The sequence below is a fragment of the Anomaloglossus baeobatrachus genome, chromosome 6 (genome assembly GCF_048569485.1).
Source record: "Anomaloglossus baeobatrachus isolate aAnoBae1 chromosome 6, aAnoBae1.hap1, whole genome shotgun sequence".
Classification (NCBI taxonomy): Eukaryota; Metazoa; Chordata; class Amphibia; order Anura; family Aromobatidae; genus Anomaloglossus; species Anomaloglossus baeobatrachus.
The window spans coordinates 384,455,650-384,473,849 of record NC_134358.1 but is presented as its reverse complement, the minus strand read 5'-3'; positions in this window follow the sequence as shown (position 1 = coordinate 384,473,849).

Sequence of the window (18,200 nt, the reverse complement as noted above, 5' to 3'; positions counted from 1 at the left end):
CAGGAGCAGTTACAACAGTGCCAGAGTCTCGGTAAGTATAGCGCGCTTGCTTTATCTTTTTTTTCTTTATTTTTACTTTATTTTTTTTTTTGCATTACCTGAGTGCCAGATCTGGATCACTAAACAGAATTCCCTGAGAACTCCGGTCGGAACTTGAGTACGTTTGAAACTGCGTGGATCTGGACTTTTACAGTCCGGGTTTGCCCGTCACTAGATGCCACCAAAGATTATGAGATTTTTTTCCACAATTAAAAATATGTTTTAATTGAATCGATTTAACCACTTCACCACCTGGCAATTTTCCTTTTTGCATTTTCATTTTTTCATCCTTTTCTGAAAAGAGACATACATTTTTTTTTCTGGCAATATTGGCATATGAGGGCTTGTTTTTTGCTGAACAAGTTGTACTTTTGAATGACACCATTTATTCTGCCAGATATTATACTAGAAAATGCGGAAAGAAAAATCCAAGTGCAGTGATTTTACAAAAAAAAGTGCAATTCCACAAAGACTTTTATATATATATAAAAAAAAAAAGAAACACACTTTTGGCAACATTTTCCGAGTCCCGAACAGTCTCACTTTCAGGATCTGGGGCTGTGTGATGGCTTACTTTTTGCACCCTGAGCTGATGTCTTTAATGATACCATGTTGGATTAGATGTGGCATTTTGACCGTTTTTGATTGCATTTTAAAGCAATGTTGCAACAACCAAAAAAACGTAATTTTGGCATTTTGATTTTTTTTCTTGTTATGCCTTTTACCGATCAGATGAATTTATTTTATGTTTTGATAGATCGGGCATTTTTGAACTCGGCGATACCAAATATGTTTTGTTTTTTTTACAATTGTTTTATTTTCAATAGGGCCAAAGGGGGGCGATTTTAACTTTTGTGTTTTTTTTTAATATTCTCATATTTTTAAAAACTTTTTTTTACTTTGTATTGTTTATACTAGTCCCTGTAGGAGAAAGGCAGACAGAGGGGACATCAGCTGATCCCGGCAGTCATAAACTATTCTCACCCCAAAATCACGTTATGTTGTCACCGATGGAAGCAGGGAATGATTCGTGCCCTGCCGAGACATTAAATCCTGCTGTCAGAGATTGACAGTGGGATTTAACTAGTGAACAGGAGATCCACCCGCGGATGTTACAGACACGTGTCGGCTGATCAGATCAGCATACATGTGCAGGGAAAGATGCGGGTTCAGCGTGTGAGCTTGCATCAAAGCAGTACATCATAGGTCATGAAGGTATTTAAAATATCATTTGCAATGTACTGTATATTCTACATTAATTAGTCAAATTGCAGCTTTCACAAAAATTCTTTCCCTCCAGTTCGGTCTAATAAAATACATAAGTTCAGTCATTTAATAAAAAGAAAATACTACATAAAGAGAATAATACTATATTATATATTGTACAACCATTAAAGTTTTAAATGATTATAAAGCAGCTTGATTCACCTACTTCATACTGGATTAATAGTAGCTCCTAAGCTCAGCACCCCTAAAACAAAAATACAAACGCTCTTGGAATTGAAATTTATATGGTTTCACTGCCATATGCCTCTCCTTTCTTCTCCTGGCCATTGGCCAGGAATACACATAATGGCATGTGCACACAGTTTTGTTTCAATCAATTTTTGCATTTTATAACATAACTATTAAACAAAGGAAGATAAAGCTGTAACTGTATACCTGCAAACACTAGTATAGTGACAATGTAGGGTCATAGAAAATGATACCTTTATGTATTCATGTGTGTATACATAATGGGATATGATTATTATAAAGCTTCAAGGAAATAAAATTCCCCAAATACTTGTATTAGTAGGCACATGCACAATATTGAAACTGTAACATCAAGAATGAACAGTCATGGCATTATGAAAATCACAGGATAGATTGACATAATAGTATTATGCAAATTATGAAAAACTGGGATAAAATATCTAAATATAATCAATATATTATTCAAATCAGCTTGTGTAATATAAACAAGCTACAATGCAGCACCTCCAGACTAGTCTACCATAGACCACATCTTGGACAACATTAGTCAGCAATTGCAAAGGGAGCTGCCAGCAGCAGATCATGATGATTTGCATACCCAAGTACATTTAGTGTAACAACATATTCCTCACACAGCCATTTTTAACTTCATTGATAGCAGCCAATGCAGGTAACTGCATGAATTTTTGCATGTTGTACTCATACTTAAAATGTAATGAATTGAGATGTTTTGATACTTTTGCTTTCATTTTTTCATCATTTGAATATAATTTACTGTGTGTATAAACACTATACACACCCCTTGTGGGTTTGTGCTTACCTAAGTGTGAGCACCTTCTTATAATTGGGGTTGTGGTTATGTTCAGAAGTAGCCAATCACATTTAGAGATGTTAAACCATGGTCAATACACAGCTGCCATAATTTATAGTGATTCTGATTAATCCCATATAAAGTCTGCCCTAGTAGGAATTTCCTGCATTTTACAACAAAAGCTATGAATAAGTGACTTACACTTGGCCCAGCAATGACATTGTGTATTACTGTGTCAAAGGGAGAGCAGGGTGCATGCAACACCAAATAATAACGTAATAAGAAGCTAAATGGGTGCCACAACTTGCAGAGAAAAAAAAGAGACAAGAACCTCTGCAAAGAGTTGTGTACACCAATATATTAAATATCAAAACCTTATTGTGTCCAAAACATACAAAAGACATGTGAAAGACAATTAAAAGCAATTAAAACCATAGTAACAGCTGTCCCATGACGCGTACACAATATAATATACAGTGATTATTTGATTCATACAATATGGTCCCATCCAAAAGTAGTAATATAATATTATCCCATAAATAGGAATACTGCCTCAAGACACGGGGTTCCAAAAACAAAAAAATATCAAACTACAATCAAAGATTGTTTAAATGTAATATGGCAACGCTATGAGAAAAAAGTACATAACCCCCAATAATAAGTAATCTGCAGGGGTGGGCTTGATAAATGGAAGGTTCAAGAAAGGAAAATCTCATGCATTCACAAAGAGCCAAAGTGTAGAACAGTTGCTAATTCCCACAGGAGGCACAATAAAGGAATTGTCAAACAAAAAGTAGAGGGTATGTAAGATGAATGAAATGGTATGCCTGTGAAAGAATACAATAACATACTGGGATTCGGGACTCAAACAAGAGGGACAAAGAATGAATGGGACAAGCTGGTAACAAGCTCAAATTGTCTATTTGTAGCGCCCCTGAAGCCATCAGGGAGCTACAAGGTTCTGCATCCTCACCAGGATGCAGGGCCTACCCCCAATGGAGTGCCAGTCACACACAAACACTCCAAGTAATCTCAGTTTTCCCCAACAATCCCCCATACAATGGTACAGGGCTAGGGTCGGACCAATGGATGGCTGCCTAGAGTGGGAGCCAGTCCAGTCCACTAGTTGACCAGGTGGGAGGGGCGGACTGAGGACAGACAGTCAGATAGTCTGAGAGAGTCGAGGAGTCAAGGTAGACAGGAAGAGATGCATTGACACGGGGTTGACAGTAACCTGGTGCCAAGGAGGGTAGTTGCCAATGTAGTACAGTAGAGTATTCCTGGAACTATGCACCAACGGAGTACAGGACCCTAGGACAGGCAGAAGCTCCAACCCGGCCTGTTAACACCTGCACAATAAAGGGACCATCAAGGACCTTGCTGACCCTAAAAATCTGAGACTCAGTAGCAAAGAGAGAGCCGGGGACAGAACCAGAGACTCCAACCCTACAGGGTGCATGCTATCATCAGGCGGACAGCAGTGGAAAGAAACACCACCGGATGGGGACCTCCAGTTGCTCTACACCACGGGAACCCACCAACTAGAGACAGGTGCAACGGAAGAAGGCACCAGATTACTAAACTAGCACTGGGACTAAGGGAACCTGGAGGTAAAAGAAGCCGGCCTCGGGTAACCAGTTTCCACTAGCAAAAGTGAGTAAAAACCCAGTTGAACAGAACTCTTGTGTGGACTACCTTCTTCTGACACCCGTCACATCACCTACCCTCTGGGTCCTGGCCCTTCTTGCTGCCATTAACACCAGCCCCTATAGCGGAAATTGTGCAGCGGCGGCTCCATCCATATAGTCGCAACACCGCAAGTGTCGTCACGTATGAACATTATCCTAATCCCTTAAAACCCCTTAAAAATATCCCCTTTACAAAAAGGGCCCAGGGCACAAAACCGGGCAACGGCCACCAAAGTGACATTCCCCAGTTATACACCGCCCGGGATCGAGTACCCCATAACCCTGGGCGCAACATATTACTGAACAGCCCTCAAAAATTGTAAAATCTGTTACTGCCTGATGAGACTGAGGTGACAATGATACACGTGGGGACAGGTATTATCCCACCTTCCTGACTTAATATGGCTATCATTATTTGGTAACCCAGCTTTTCTCGTAATTTTATGGCTTTGGGCAATTACTATCCCTTCTTAGGGACTTTTTGTATCTATTGGTGTATATATCTATGACCTATTTGGTTGCTAATATTTATTTGCCTTTTCCTATTGGGATCTATGTATTGGTTATATGTCCATTAATTTTGGATAAATGAATATCTATCTGCATTTGGTATATATATTTATGTGTAACTGTGGGGCCCCTGAATACATTGAGGTGCCACAGGGAACTGTATCCTTACCCAGGGTGCAGGGCCCACCCCCCATGCTTCCAGGTACCCAAGAAACCAATGTCACTCCCATCTGCACCACAAAACCCAATCATCTCACATCAGACACTGTCAGACACACCAGTGGATTGGTCTAACTGGAAAATGGGCCAGCCACTTGGGGGGAACAGAGCAAACTGAAAGAGGGAGACAGAGAGAAGAGAAGTAGGCTCCAGAGAGAGAGGAGCTGGGAGAGTGAGCTCCTGGGGAGCTAGGGAAAACTGGTTGGGTCGCAAGCTGTGATTCAGGTCCAGAGGAGTCGGGGACCGGTAGCAGGGACATTGGACAAGGGTGTGACGGACATAGTCTTTGGGGACTGTCGGCACCAGAAGGGCCCAACAGAACTGACCAGTACCGAGCACGACGGGGTACAGGACCCTAGGTCAGGAGCCGAATCAACGTCCTGATAATTCACCTGAAAGGGAGAGGATTTTCAAGGACTTCCCTAGGTGCTCAGAGGTAGAGGGCATCAGCACAACGAGGGGGACAGGGGTGTTTCCAGAAACAGTAACCCACTGAAGTCCCAAGTGTCAGCCCTCAAGAGCACGACTACACTACACATAATGAGCAGGGCCCCCAACAGCTTCAAGCCACGGGGACCATCAACAGACAACAATTGTGCACGGAGGCAGGCTCCGAATCACTAAGTGACACCAGTGGGACCGGGTACTTGGACGGGCTCCCGGCAGTGGCAGCTGTACATAGAGACTTTGGTTTACTTACAGTGTGTCCCTTCTAAACCTCATCCAGCACCACAACTACCCACACTGAGTACCCTGGTCCCTGCACCCTGTCCTCCCCAATCTACCAACACCTTGAACCTGGGGCTTTCCCTACCTGCGGAGGGACTGACATCTTGCTGCTTCATACCATCTGCCCTGGTACTCCTTCCCGCAGCGGCGTTACTCCCATTACCACAACCCGCTGGTAGCGTCATGAACTCGTCCCCTGGAAATACCCTCTTTTACAGATAAAAGGGGGGAAAAATAATTATACAGACAAGGGCATGTAGTGAAATGAGATGTTAATAGGGTAAAATGCGACATACCTAGTGGCATTAATTGAAATGTATCAGTATATTTGAATATTGCTATATGGGAAGGAGGGGATGTATACTTTTGTTCCCTATTGGGATCAAATGTTGTAAATTGGGACTGTTACACCTTTTTTAGTGTTTTTAAAGCGTGTTTGCTGTTCTCAATGTAATAAAGACCATTTTGTACTTTGGTAGAGGTGTATCCCTCCTTTGCACACCACTTTCCCTCTTTTTGAGGTTGAACTTTATAACAATAATTCCAAAAGTTATGTTTGGTGCAATACCAGCATTCTGCATCATCAAAATAACACAATACCCACAGTGAAGCATGGAAGAGGCATCATTATGGTTTGATGCTTTTTTTTGGTCACTAGTACTGGGACTTTAGTCAACGTTGGGGGAATTATGTACAGTTCCAAATATCACTAAATTATCTATCAAATGTTTGGACCTTTGCTAAATAGAGAAAAAATGAAAAGGAATGTCACCTTTCAACATGACAACACCTGTAAGCATTCTTTAATATCAACAAGATAATTGCCTCTCTAGAAAAAGATCACAGTTTTGGAATGGCCCAGTCAGAGCCTAGGCTGCGGGTTGACTTGAAAAGGGATGTACACAGAAGATGCCCTCACAATATGACAGATTTGAAATGCTACTGCAAGGAAGGAAGAAAGGGCAAAAATTTACAATTCTTGATATGCCATGCTGATGAAAAACTACTTCCCAAAAATTACAATATTTTAATAAATTTAAAGGGTACTTCAACAAAGTAATAGCTTAATATTTATGTAGCCACATTAATGTAGTTCTTTGTTTTTGTTTTTCCACCCTAAAAGATTTCAGTCTATTTTTCTTTTAAACATATTCTTTATTATTTTCCCTGCTATGCGCCCAAACAATAGTGTGACTCCCTGGCAAAACCAGGTAGTCACAGAGGTTGTACAAATCTCTCAGGTGTAGAGTTGAGCGCGGTTCGTGGTTCGTGGTTCTCCAGTTCTAGGCTCGAGTGATTTTTGGGCTGTTCGAGATCGAACTAGAACTCGAGCTTTTTGCTAAAAGCTCGATAGTTCTAGATACGTTCGAGAACGGTTCTAGCAGCAAAAAGCAGGGCTTTTTACAGCTACAGTGTGCAGGAGCCATCGCTGGCAGCCTGCCACAAGCTGGTAACCAAGATAAACATCGGGTATCCAAGCAAAGCGCTTTGGTTAGTAACCCGATGTTTATCTTAGTTACGTGCAGGAAGCCCACACTTTCCCGCTCAGCTCGCTCCACCCCCTCCTGCCCGCGGCATGTACACATACATACACATACACAAACACACACACACACACACATCCACCCCCCCCCCCCCCCCCCGCCCGCCCGCCCGCCCGCCCGCTCGCTCGCTCGCTCGGCTTACCTGCGGTGATGAAGTCCCGCCATCCCGACCTCAGCGCTGTCACTGTCCTCCATGGCCGCCGCTTGTCACATCACCTATCGCTTCCGACCCGAGACTGCCACTGGCGGTGACGTCACGGACCTCTCGCGATACTTGATGTGAAGGCGCCGGTCATTGACCTCAGTGACAGGGGCTGTCAGTGTGCTGGAGATCAGCGCAGGTAATGTACCTCACTGATAGCAGCACTTGTCACCCCCCTGCAGTGACCTGGGCTGACCCATTGATGTTAGCTCAGGTCACTGCACTGCTCTCCCAGCCAATGGGGAACATCCTGCTCTTCATTGACTGGGACAGTGTGCATCGTCATGGCAACCCCTTGGATTACACCAGACCTGGATTTGTTTTTCAATCTAATAAATTGGTTAAAGAGGGAATGTTTTGGGGAGTGTTTTTTCAAATAAAAATGTGGTTGTCGTCTATTTTTTTTTTATTACTGACTGGGTTGGTGATGTCGGGTATCTGATAGACGCCTGACCTCACCAACCCCAGGGCTTGATGCCAGGTGACATTACACATCTGGTATTAACCCCAAATATTACCCCGTTTGCCACCGCACCAGGGCGCGGGATGAGCTGGGGCGAAGCACCAGGATTGGCGCATCTAATGGATGCGCCACTTCTGGGGCGGCTGCGGCCTGCTATTTTTAGGCTGGGGAGATTCCAATAACCATGGACCTCCCTAGTCTGAGAATATCAGGCCCCAGCTGTCTGCTTTACCTTGGCTGGTGATCCAATTTTGGGGGACCCCTACGTGGTTTTTTTTTTAATTATTTATTTAATTTAAAATAACAGCGTGGGGTGCCCTCAGTTTTGGATTACCAGCCAAGGTGAGGTTGCCAGCTGTGGTCTGCAGGCTGCAGCCGTCTGCTTTACCCTAGCTGGCTACAAAACTAGGGGGAACCCTATGTCATTTTTTTTTCATTTTTTTGGCTAAATACAAAGCTAAGCACCCCTTAGTGCCACATGAAAGGTACCAAAGGGTGTTCCACTTTTTCTCCATTTTTTTCTCCACTTTCTCTCCACTTTTTCTCCACTTTTTCTCCATTTTTTTCTCCACTTATTCTCCACTTTTTCTCCTCTTATTCTCCACTTTTTCTCCACTTTTTCTCCACTTTTTCTCCACTTTTTCTCCTCTTATTCTCCACTTTTTCTCCACTTTTTCTCCACTTTTTCTCCATTTTTTTCTCCACTTTCTCTCCACTTTTTTCTCCACTTTTTCTCCTCTTATGCTCCACTTTTTCTCCTCTTAATCTCCACTTTTTCTCCACTTTTTTCTCCACTTTTTCTCCTCTTATGCTCCACTTTTTCTCCACTTTTTCTCCACTTTTTCTCCACTTTTTCTCCACTTTTTCTCCTCTTAATCTCCACTTTTTCTCCTCTTATGCTCCACTTTTTCTCCACTTTTTCTCCACTTTTTCTCCACTTTTTTCTCCACTTTTTCTCCTCTTATGCTCCACTTTTTCTCCACTTTTTCTCCACTTTTTCTCCACTTTTTCTCCACGTTTTCTCCACGTTTTCTCCACTTTTTTCTCCACTTTTTCTCCTCTTATGCTCCACTTTTTCTCCACTTTTTCTCCACTTTTTCTCCTCTTAATCTCCACTTTTTCTCCACTTTTTCTCCACTTTTTCTCCACTTTTTCTCCACTTTTTCTCCACTTTTTTCTCCACTTTTTCTCCACTTTTTCTCCTCTTATGCTCCACTTTTTCTCCACTTTTTCTCCACTTTTTCTCCACTTTTTCTCCACTTTTTCTCCTCTTATGCTCCACTTTTTCTCCACTTTTTCTCCTCTTAATCTCCACTTTTTCTCCTCTTATGCTCCACTTTTTCTCCACTTTTTCTCCACTTTTTCTCCTCTTATGCTCCACTTTTTCTCCACTTTTTCTCCACTTTTTCTCCTCTTATGCTCCACTTTTTCTCCACTTTTTCTCCACTTTTTTCTCCACTTTTTCTCCTCTTATGCTCCACTTTTTCTCCACTTTTTCTCCACTTTTTCTCCACTTATGCTCCACTTTTTCTCCACTTTTTCTCCACTTTTTTCTCCACTTTTTCTCCTCTTAATCTCCACTTTTTCTCCACTTTTTCTCCACTTTTTCTCCACTTTTTCTCCACTTTTTCTCCACTTTTTTCTCCACTTTTTCTCCACTTTTTCTCCTCTTATGTTCCACTTATTCTCCACTTTTTCTCCACTTTTTCTCTACTTTTTCTATGGTCGGTCTACCCATTAGCTCTGCCATGCATAGTGTAGCTCTACACCTACTGCACATGTTACTTTATGATTGACATCTCTTTCGTACCAGAGCTGTCTAAGTCTACTCTGACCCCATATTTGTCATTACTATATTGTCCTTGTACTGTATTATGACATTTGTATCATGTGTTTCATTTCTTGCTGTGTTGCAATTTTTTTGCTGCATCCCAATTGTACCTCTACATTGTTCGAGTTTATGTTATTGTTCTCTCACTCTTATGTGATACTGATTATTGTCATTTTTCATGATTACATGCAGATAAGTCCAATCTGACGAAGGCTCAGGCCGAAACGTCATTTGTAACTTGTTTTGGACAAAAACATATATGCTTATGAAAAAAAAATTTTCTTAATACGGACCAATAAAGAGTGATTTTGCATTACTATCCGTTGTGACTTACTGACTTAGTCTGGGAGATATAGAGTGCCGAGGTTACTCACTAATTTTATCTATTATTACCTCTGAGCACCTATATACCAGTGAGCAGAGCTTCCTCTACAGTAGTTCTCCTGATTAGGCATGCCCTTACCTCATGAGCAGGGCATTGCAGCTTTGGTAGCAACCATTACGACATGGACTCTGCTGCTGTGGACCCGGGGAGAGTGAGTGCAGATTCATTGCACCCACACTCCTCACATGAAGGGTCCGCACTCCTAGAAAATGGGGGATACGTTCCCTGAGTGTCTCCCCCCCATATTCTAGACGGTCCAGAGTCGTCGTGGGACCCCTTTATTTTTTTTCTTACAATAAATTGGTGAAAGAGGAAATGTTTTGGGGACTGTTTTTTCAAATAAATTTCTTTTGTCGATTTTTTGTTTTTGTTAGTACTGACAGTTTATGATGTTGGGTATCTAATAGACGCCATGACATCACAAACTGCTGGGCTTGATCTCAGGTGACTTTACAGCTAGTATCAACCCGATTTATTACCCCGTTTGCCACTGCACCAGTGCACGGGATGAGCTGGGGTGAAGCGCCAGGATTGGCGCATCTAGTGGATGCGCCACGTCTGGGGTGCCTGCGGCCTGCTATTTTTAGGCTGTGAAGGCCCAATAACTATGGACCTTCCCACCCTGAGAATACCAGACCACAGCTGTCCGCTTTACCTTGGCTGGTGATCCAATTTGGGGGGTCCCCTACTTTTATTGTGTAATTATTAATATTTATAAAATAATTATAAAAAAGAGCCTGAGGGGACCTCCACATTGGATCCCCAACCACGGTAAAGCTGCCAGCTGTGGTTTTCAGGCTACAGCCGTCTGCTTTACCCTAGCTGGCTATCAAAAATGGGGGGACCCAACGTAATTTTTTTTTTTTAACTATTTTTTAAATAGAAAAAATTAATGGGCTTCCCTGTATTTTGATTGCCAACCAAGGTAACGGCAGGCAGATGGGGGTGGCAACCCATAGCTGTCTGCTTTATCTGCGCTGAGAATCAAAAATACCGCGGAGCGCTACGTCATTTTTTTAAAGATTTATTTTTACAGCACTGTGATGTCCAGCAATCAAAATACAGGGAAGCCCATTTTATTTTTAGTTATTTAAATAAATAATTAAAAAAAATATATGTTAGCTCCCACTGCATTTTTTGTATTGCTAGCTAAGGGTAATCCAAGCAGCTACTGGCTGCTAACCCCCACTGCTTGGTGTTACCTTCACTGGCAATGGAAAATCCAGGGAAGCATTTTTTTTTTTTTTTGCCAAAAAGCTACAAAAAAAGGACGTGAGCTTCGCCATATTTTTGTATGCTAGCCAGGTATAGCAGGCAGGTGCTGGAAGAGTTGGATACAGCGCCAGAAGATGGCGCTTCTATGAAAATGCCATTTTCTGAGGTGGCTGCAGACTGCAATTCGCAGCAGTGGGGCCCAGAAAGCTCAGGCCAACCTGTGCTGCGGATTCCAATCCCCAGCTGCCTAGTTGTACCTGGCTGGACACAAAAATTGGGCAAAGCCTACGTCATTTGTTTTCTAATTATTTCATGAAATTCATGAAATAATAAAAAAAGGGCTTCCCTTTATTTTTGGTTCCCAGCCGGGTACAAATAGGCAACTGGGGGTTGGGGGCAGCCGTACCTGCCTGCTGTACCTGGCTAGCATACAAAAATATGGCGAAGCCACATAATTTTTTCAGGGGGCAAAAAACTTCTGCATACAGTCCTGGATGGAGTATGCTGAGCCTTGTAGTTCTGCAGCTGCTGTCTGTCTGTATGGAGAAGAGCAGACAGCAGCTGCAGAACTACAAGGCTCAGCATACTCCATCCAGGACTGTATGCAGAAGTTTTTTGCCCACCAAAAAAATGACGTGGGCTTCGCCATATTTTTGTATGCTAGCCAGGTACAGCTGGCAGCCACGGGCTGCCTCCAACCCCCAGTTGCCTATTTGTACCCGGCTGGGAACCAAAAATATAGGGAAGCCCGTTTTTTTTAATTATTTCACTTATTTCATGAAATAATTAAAAAACAAATGACGTGGGCTTCGCCCTATTTTTGTGTCCAGCCGGGTACAACTAGGCAGCTGGGGATTGGAATCCGCAGCACAGGTTAGCCCGAGGTTTGTGGGCGCCTCTGCTGCGGATTTCAGTCCGCAGCCGTCCCAGAAAATGGCGCTCTCATAGAAGCGCCATCATCTGACGCTGTATCCAACTCTTCCAACAGCCCTGGAGCCGGGTGGCTTGTTGGGTAATCATGAGTTAATACTGGCTTTGTTTTACCAGCCAGTATTAAGCCAGAGATTCTTAATGTCAGGCACGTTTGACCCGGCCATTAAGAATCTCCAATAAAGGGTTAAAAAAAGACACCACACAGAGAAAAAATACTTTAATAGAAATAAATACACAGACACATTAGAGACTCCATCTTTATTACCCCTGTCAGCCCTCCACGATCCTGCTCTTCTGTCTTCTTTCTTTCTAGTGTAGTAGTAGTGACGATTGTAGTGAGGGGCATCACTTGGGGCTGGGAAACCTCCATCCTAACTACAATGCTCACTACAATCGGGAAGCAGCGTGCAGCCTTCACTCCGTGAGTGATCACTGCTGGCTGCTAGCGGTAACGCTGACAGACGCGTTACCATAGCAACGGTGCTCCCGGAGCCGCGGTTAGCGGTGACGTCACCGCTAACTGCGTTGCTATGGCAACGGTGATCTCCGTTAATGACCGGCTGTGTCAGCCGGTCCCTAACGGAACGGGGAGTCGACCGTGTGCTAGAGCATGTCGCCGGTACACGGCGATACACATATGTGCACCGTGTACCGGAGAGATGCACTCGCAGGTCCTACATGACGTGTCATAGTCATGTGACCAGTCTGTAGCCAATGAGATAATAGCCACGTGACTGGTCACATGGCTATTTTGACGTCACGATAGGTCCTGCTTCTCTGCTGGCAGTGCAGGTCACCGGGAGGATTCAGCGATCATCGGATGGAATAGCGGCAGGAGACAGAGTGCAGAAGGGATCGCGAGGACCGGTAAGTGTTATGGCAATGTTTATTAACTGTTTGTGTACATTTATAATGCATTTTTATGTGTTTGTGATTGCCTCCCATTCTAGCCTATACGTTCGAGTTCGGTTCGTCGAACGTTCGACGAACCGAACTCGAACAGGACCCCCGTTCGGCGAACCGGCCTCGAGCCGAACCGGGACCGGTTCGCTCATCTCTACTCAGGTGCAAAACTCCATCCTCCTTGGCAGTCCAACACAAAACCCACACCCAGGTGCACAACACCAGCCAGTAAAGCCTAGTCACTTCCCCATGACAATAGGGACACACCAGTGGGCAGGATTAGGTGGTGGGAGTGCCCACCTAGGGGTCCTGGGGTGTCAGGGGCGGGAGCGAAGTAGTCGAAGTCTGGAGTTGTGTTCTGACAGTTGACAGTAGAGGAGTGTGAAGTGCAGTGGAGTCAGGGGTTGGGGCCCCTGGACTACTGGAATAGGTGGCAGACGGCAAGCAGGACCACAAGCGACAGAGATCCGGTCGCGGGAGACCTAAAGTGGACTGGGGCAGGGTTGTAGCCCGCCGGTGCTGACAGCGGGAATCCGGTCCGGAGGCCGAGCACAGTTGGGCTACCTGGACCCTAGGGCGAGGAAGGTTGGAAGTCCCTTGTCAATTGACCAGCCGGGGTCGAGGTTTCAGACCTTGTTCTACAGAAGCCCAGAGGGCGAAACAGAAGCCCAATGCGGGGGATAGGGTGTCCATCAGAACCCACAGAGATCCCAAGGGTCAGATTTCGCGGGCCACAGCTCCCAACATACACAGTACCGGGAGTGGACTTCCCTGTTCCAAGCAGAGTTATCCCAGTGAAAACACAAACACTGAGTGCAGGAAGAAGGGATCTCTGCTTGCTACACCTGGGTGTGGGACCAGAATACACCTGCCGGAGGCGACTGGTCACTGGCAATTTGGTTTACCACTGGATTTTGGTGTGCAATTCTTTAAAACTGTGAGTACACCATCCATTCCCGGTCCAACCCTGCATGACCCTCTCTGCAACCACAACTCCCGTTCACCTGAGACCCGGGACTACACCTCCCCTACCCGTGGAGGGGAGTCCATCCTGCTGCCCCGCTCCATCAGCCCCGGGTGTCCAATCACCAGGCAGCGGCGGTGCTACCAACTCTCACCGCAACCCATGGGTGGCGTCACTGACAAAAACCAATCCCCCGTAAATACCCCCCTTTTCTATGGTTGTGAAAACGGAAGGCCGTAAAAGCCCAGGTTCGGCTACCACTCGAGCCGCAGCCCCTGCAGTGGCCCGGCCCCCGTCCGCAACAATAGTTTTCCAGTAGTCTTTCTACACAGCTAAGATAATGCACACAGCTGGGGGCTGCAGCCTTAACTGTCTGCTTTATCTGGCCTGGGTATCAAAAGGCGGGATACCCTTCACCATGTTTTCCAATTATTTATTTATTTTTACACACCATTTTGGGGACCCAGACAGCTAGTACGAGGGCATCCAATCACAGACACTGTTATAGATGGTTAGGCAGGGGAATCAGTGCACATTCAAAAGGATTAATGAGCAGACCTGGAAGCAGTGTTACAACCGTGGGGAAAGTATCATTCTCCTGCTTTAAAGAATTATTGCATGGAATTGTTTTTCTTCTTTTTACTGCGCCTTACAAGCAAAGTAAGCCAGTAGCAAAGGTGGCTATGGGAGTACTGTGATTAGCAAGCAATCCCAGCATGTTTAATGGCAAAAAATCAGGCGCCAAACATGTGGAAGGAGGACTCAAAACTCACGAGGCAGATACCAAAATGCTCGTTGAGTAATGGATATCGCGAATACCGTACTAATTGTGCAAGTAACGAATTGTGCAGAGTATATTCGCTCATCACTACTGATGATTAATCCTTCTAACAACCTAACAAAAGAAAATTATGTTTCAGAAATGCTGCTAATGTAAAGAAAACAAGTGGTAAATGTTAGTAAGTATTTTGTGTGACATAACTCTGGTTTAAGATAGAAGAATTGCTGGCACTTCCTAAACTGAAGGCCTGAACTGGTGCAAACTGAACATAACATACATTATTTAAAAAAACAGTTGCACTTAAGTAAAGGGGAGGGGAAAATAACTGAAGGATGTAAATAATGAATATTGAAATGAGAATATGCATTGCTGCTCAGAAAACATGAAAACATTTTAAGGAAAAAATGAGTTATTTTGCAAATAAAATTGGTTAAATTTACTTAAGCCCAGTAACCACTCCAAGGTATAACTATTATTTCTGCAATTCTTCTAGTTTGTATTATGGAGTCATGTCCTTTGTCTGTGCACTCCTCCCCTCCCAGTGACCTCAGGTGTTTTCATTTTTCTTTTACAGGTTCTTTTCTAGCCCTTAAAAAAGGTCAGGATTGACACGAAAAGAGGCGGAACTTTAGATTAGGCCCCATTTGAGAGTTATACCTTGGCATGGTAACTGGGCTCAAGTAAATTTGGCCAATTTTATTTTCAAAATAACTCATTTTTTCCTCAAACAATTTCCCATGTTTTCTGGGTAGCAATGCATATTCTCATTTCAATATTCACTATTTACATCATTCAGTTATTTTTCCCTCCCCTTTACTTGAGTGAAACTCTTATTTTGGATAACTCTGGTTTAAGGGCATAAAAATTCAAAGTTTGAAAGTTGCTTAATATTCACCAAATTTACGATATTGTTTTTTAACTTATAAAGGCAAAAAATATTGTTTTAGATTTACCACTAACATGAAGTACAATTTGTCACCAAATTATCTCCAAATTACTGGGATCCATTGAAGAATTCCACAGTTATTTCTTAATAAAGTCACATTGGTCAGAAATAAAAAATAAGGTGAAAACCAGGCTTGGGGTGAAGAGGTTAACAAAATTTGCACTTTAGTAAACAAATAATTTTAAGCTTTTTTTTTAGAACCTATCCAAATATCATCTCTTTTTTGGAGACTGCAACTGGTTTGCTCATCAAAAAATCATTACACTTTTTATAAAGCCATCCCAAAATTGTATCCTTACTTATTATTAATGTATACACCATCAATTTGACCCATGTGAATGTAGTCTTTCACCGCTTTATGTTGTTTATACAAACACTCTAACATACTGCATACAGTATAAAATTTTAGAGGTTTGCAACATCGCATATCAGATGGTGTTCTAGAAGCCCATTAGGTTTTTGAAAAGCCACATAAGAACTATTAAAATGGGAAGACATATTTCTGGCCACTACCTTTCTCAAGTGTGTATATTTGCAAAAGAAATCTTGTACTATTAAATTCAGGACATGTTCTATGCGTGGAGCATTATTTTGTCTGACCATAAAGCAGCCAAAATATTCCGGGCATTGTCACTTATGACAATTCCAAGTAGCAGTTCACAGGAAGGAAGGCAGAAGCTAGTTTCCTCTTGATGTACAGTAGAAACTCTTCTGCCATGTAGCTTTTCCCCTTCGGGCTTTCAAGCTGTTAAACTGCCTGGCAGCATTTTGCCGTCAATGAGCAAAAAGAATAAAGACACTTTTTGTAATCAATGATGTGCCCTGTGCTTGCTGAGGATGAGTTCATGGCAGTTGAGTAAGAACCATAGAATATGTCGAATAAGACAGAAAGTAACTGACTGGCGGTGGAAACATAATGAGCTCCAAGTTGCTGAGGCCTCACCATCTGTCCCAGATGAGGTTGTCCATCGCTGCCGTTCATATATTTTCCTTGTCCATAGCAGCTACTCCAGATATCTATATTACATTGCACTTTGGAGCTGAAAGACAAGTCCATAGAGTGGCCGACATTCTCCTGCATGTGAAAACAGAGTGCAGAAACACCTTTCTATGAGAAAAAAATTATAGCTTAATATTTTCCAGTGAGTTTGAGTGCACAACATTATTTCTCAAAAGGCAGCAGAATCCACAAGCTGGAAAGGCAGCAATTGCGCCACCAGCAACTTCACAAGACGCAAGTTTCATTAGCAAACCAACGGATGACTGGGAGCATCTGCTTCTTTCCTTGCCACATAATTAGTGATGGACAGAGGAGGAGTACCACAAACAGTGAAAAAAGGATAAAAATGATGACGCTGGTGATGATGACACTGAACACGTGTTATGGCACGTGTAAGTTAGTTGAAAGATGAGCATGGCAAGAATGGAGAGGAGGACACCTTGAAGTTTTTCCAACCAGTGCACTCTCCACTGTGAACTGTGGCCCACCAGTTTTCTTCAGACCGGTACAAAGTGGAGTTCCTAATATCGCACCACCTAGGTGGTGAAGCTCTCGCTTGAGTCAATCATCAGAGAAATGACCCAATTACTGCTGACATTCTAGCATTTCTGCAGGCCTTCCAAAAGCTTTTGATGAGCTGCTCAAATTTGTGGCTATTGCATCCTTTCTTCTGCAGTTGCGCCAAGGAGTTCAGACTGTGGGTCAACATGAGCTTCAAATACGCACTATCTCTTCTGAACTAGGCCTGAATAAACAGGAGCTGGTTTCCAGCTTTTGTGAAGGTTTATGCTGGAGAATCAAGGTTGAACTGGCCGGTCATGATATTACAGCCACATTGAATGGTCTTATCTCCTTAACCAGCCACATGGGTCGATCATAGGTTCCAGGAATGATTCAGAGAAGTCTCTCATGAAAGGAAACTTGCGAGCCTAGCTCCAGTCTTCCAGAGACCATTGGCTTCTCAGGCTCCAGATTCCACTCCGGTTCCTGAACCCATGCAGGGGTATGATATCAAGATGTGCTTCCACTGTGGAGGAGCAGAGCACTTAATCCAGACCTTTCCTTTGAGACCGGAACCCTCTTACCTTAGCCAAGTAGGGGGATTTCCCTCAGTGAAAGAAGTTTCACTTCTTTGTTGACCATGTTTATGTCTATATCATATGGAGTTCAGTTCTCTTAGACGGCTCATCTGGTCTCCGATTCTGTTAGAAGTTTCATTCAGCAAGCTGTGGTGGATTGTTACCAGATCCCCATCTGACGCCTTCTGAAGCCCATGTCAATGTCATCCAAGGATGCAATGCTTCTATTCGAGCCCATACAATTAATTTCTGAGCCTGTGCAGCTATGTGTGGGAGATATACATTCATAGAAGATCTCGTTCATTTTCTTCCAAATTTGTCTTGTCCATTTCTTTTAGGTCTGCCTTGGCTCCTTGCTCACGAGCCAGTTCTGGACTGGAAATCTGGTGAGGTGCTTTGTTGGGGGTAGAGATGCCACAAAAGTGTCTGATTTGTGCCCATCCATCCAGGTCTTCTGAGGTAACATCTTGCCATCCGGTCCT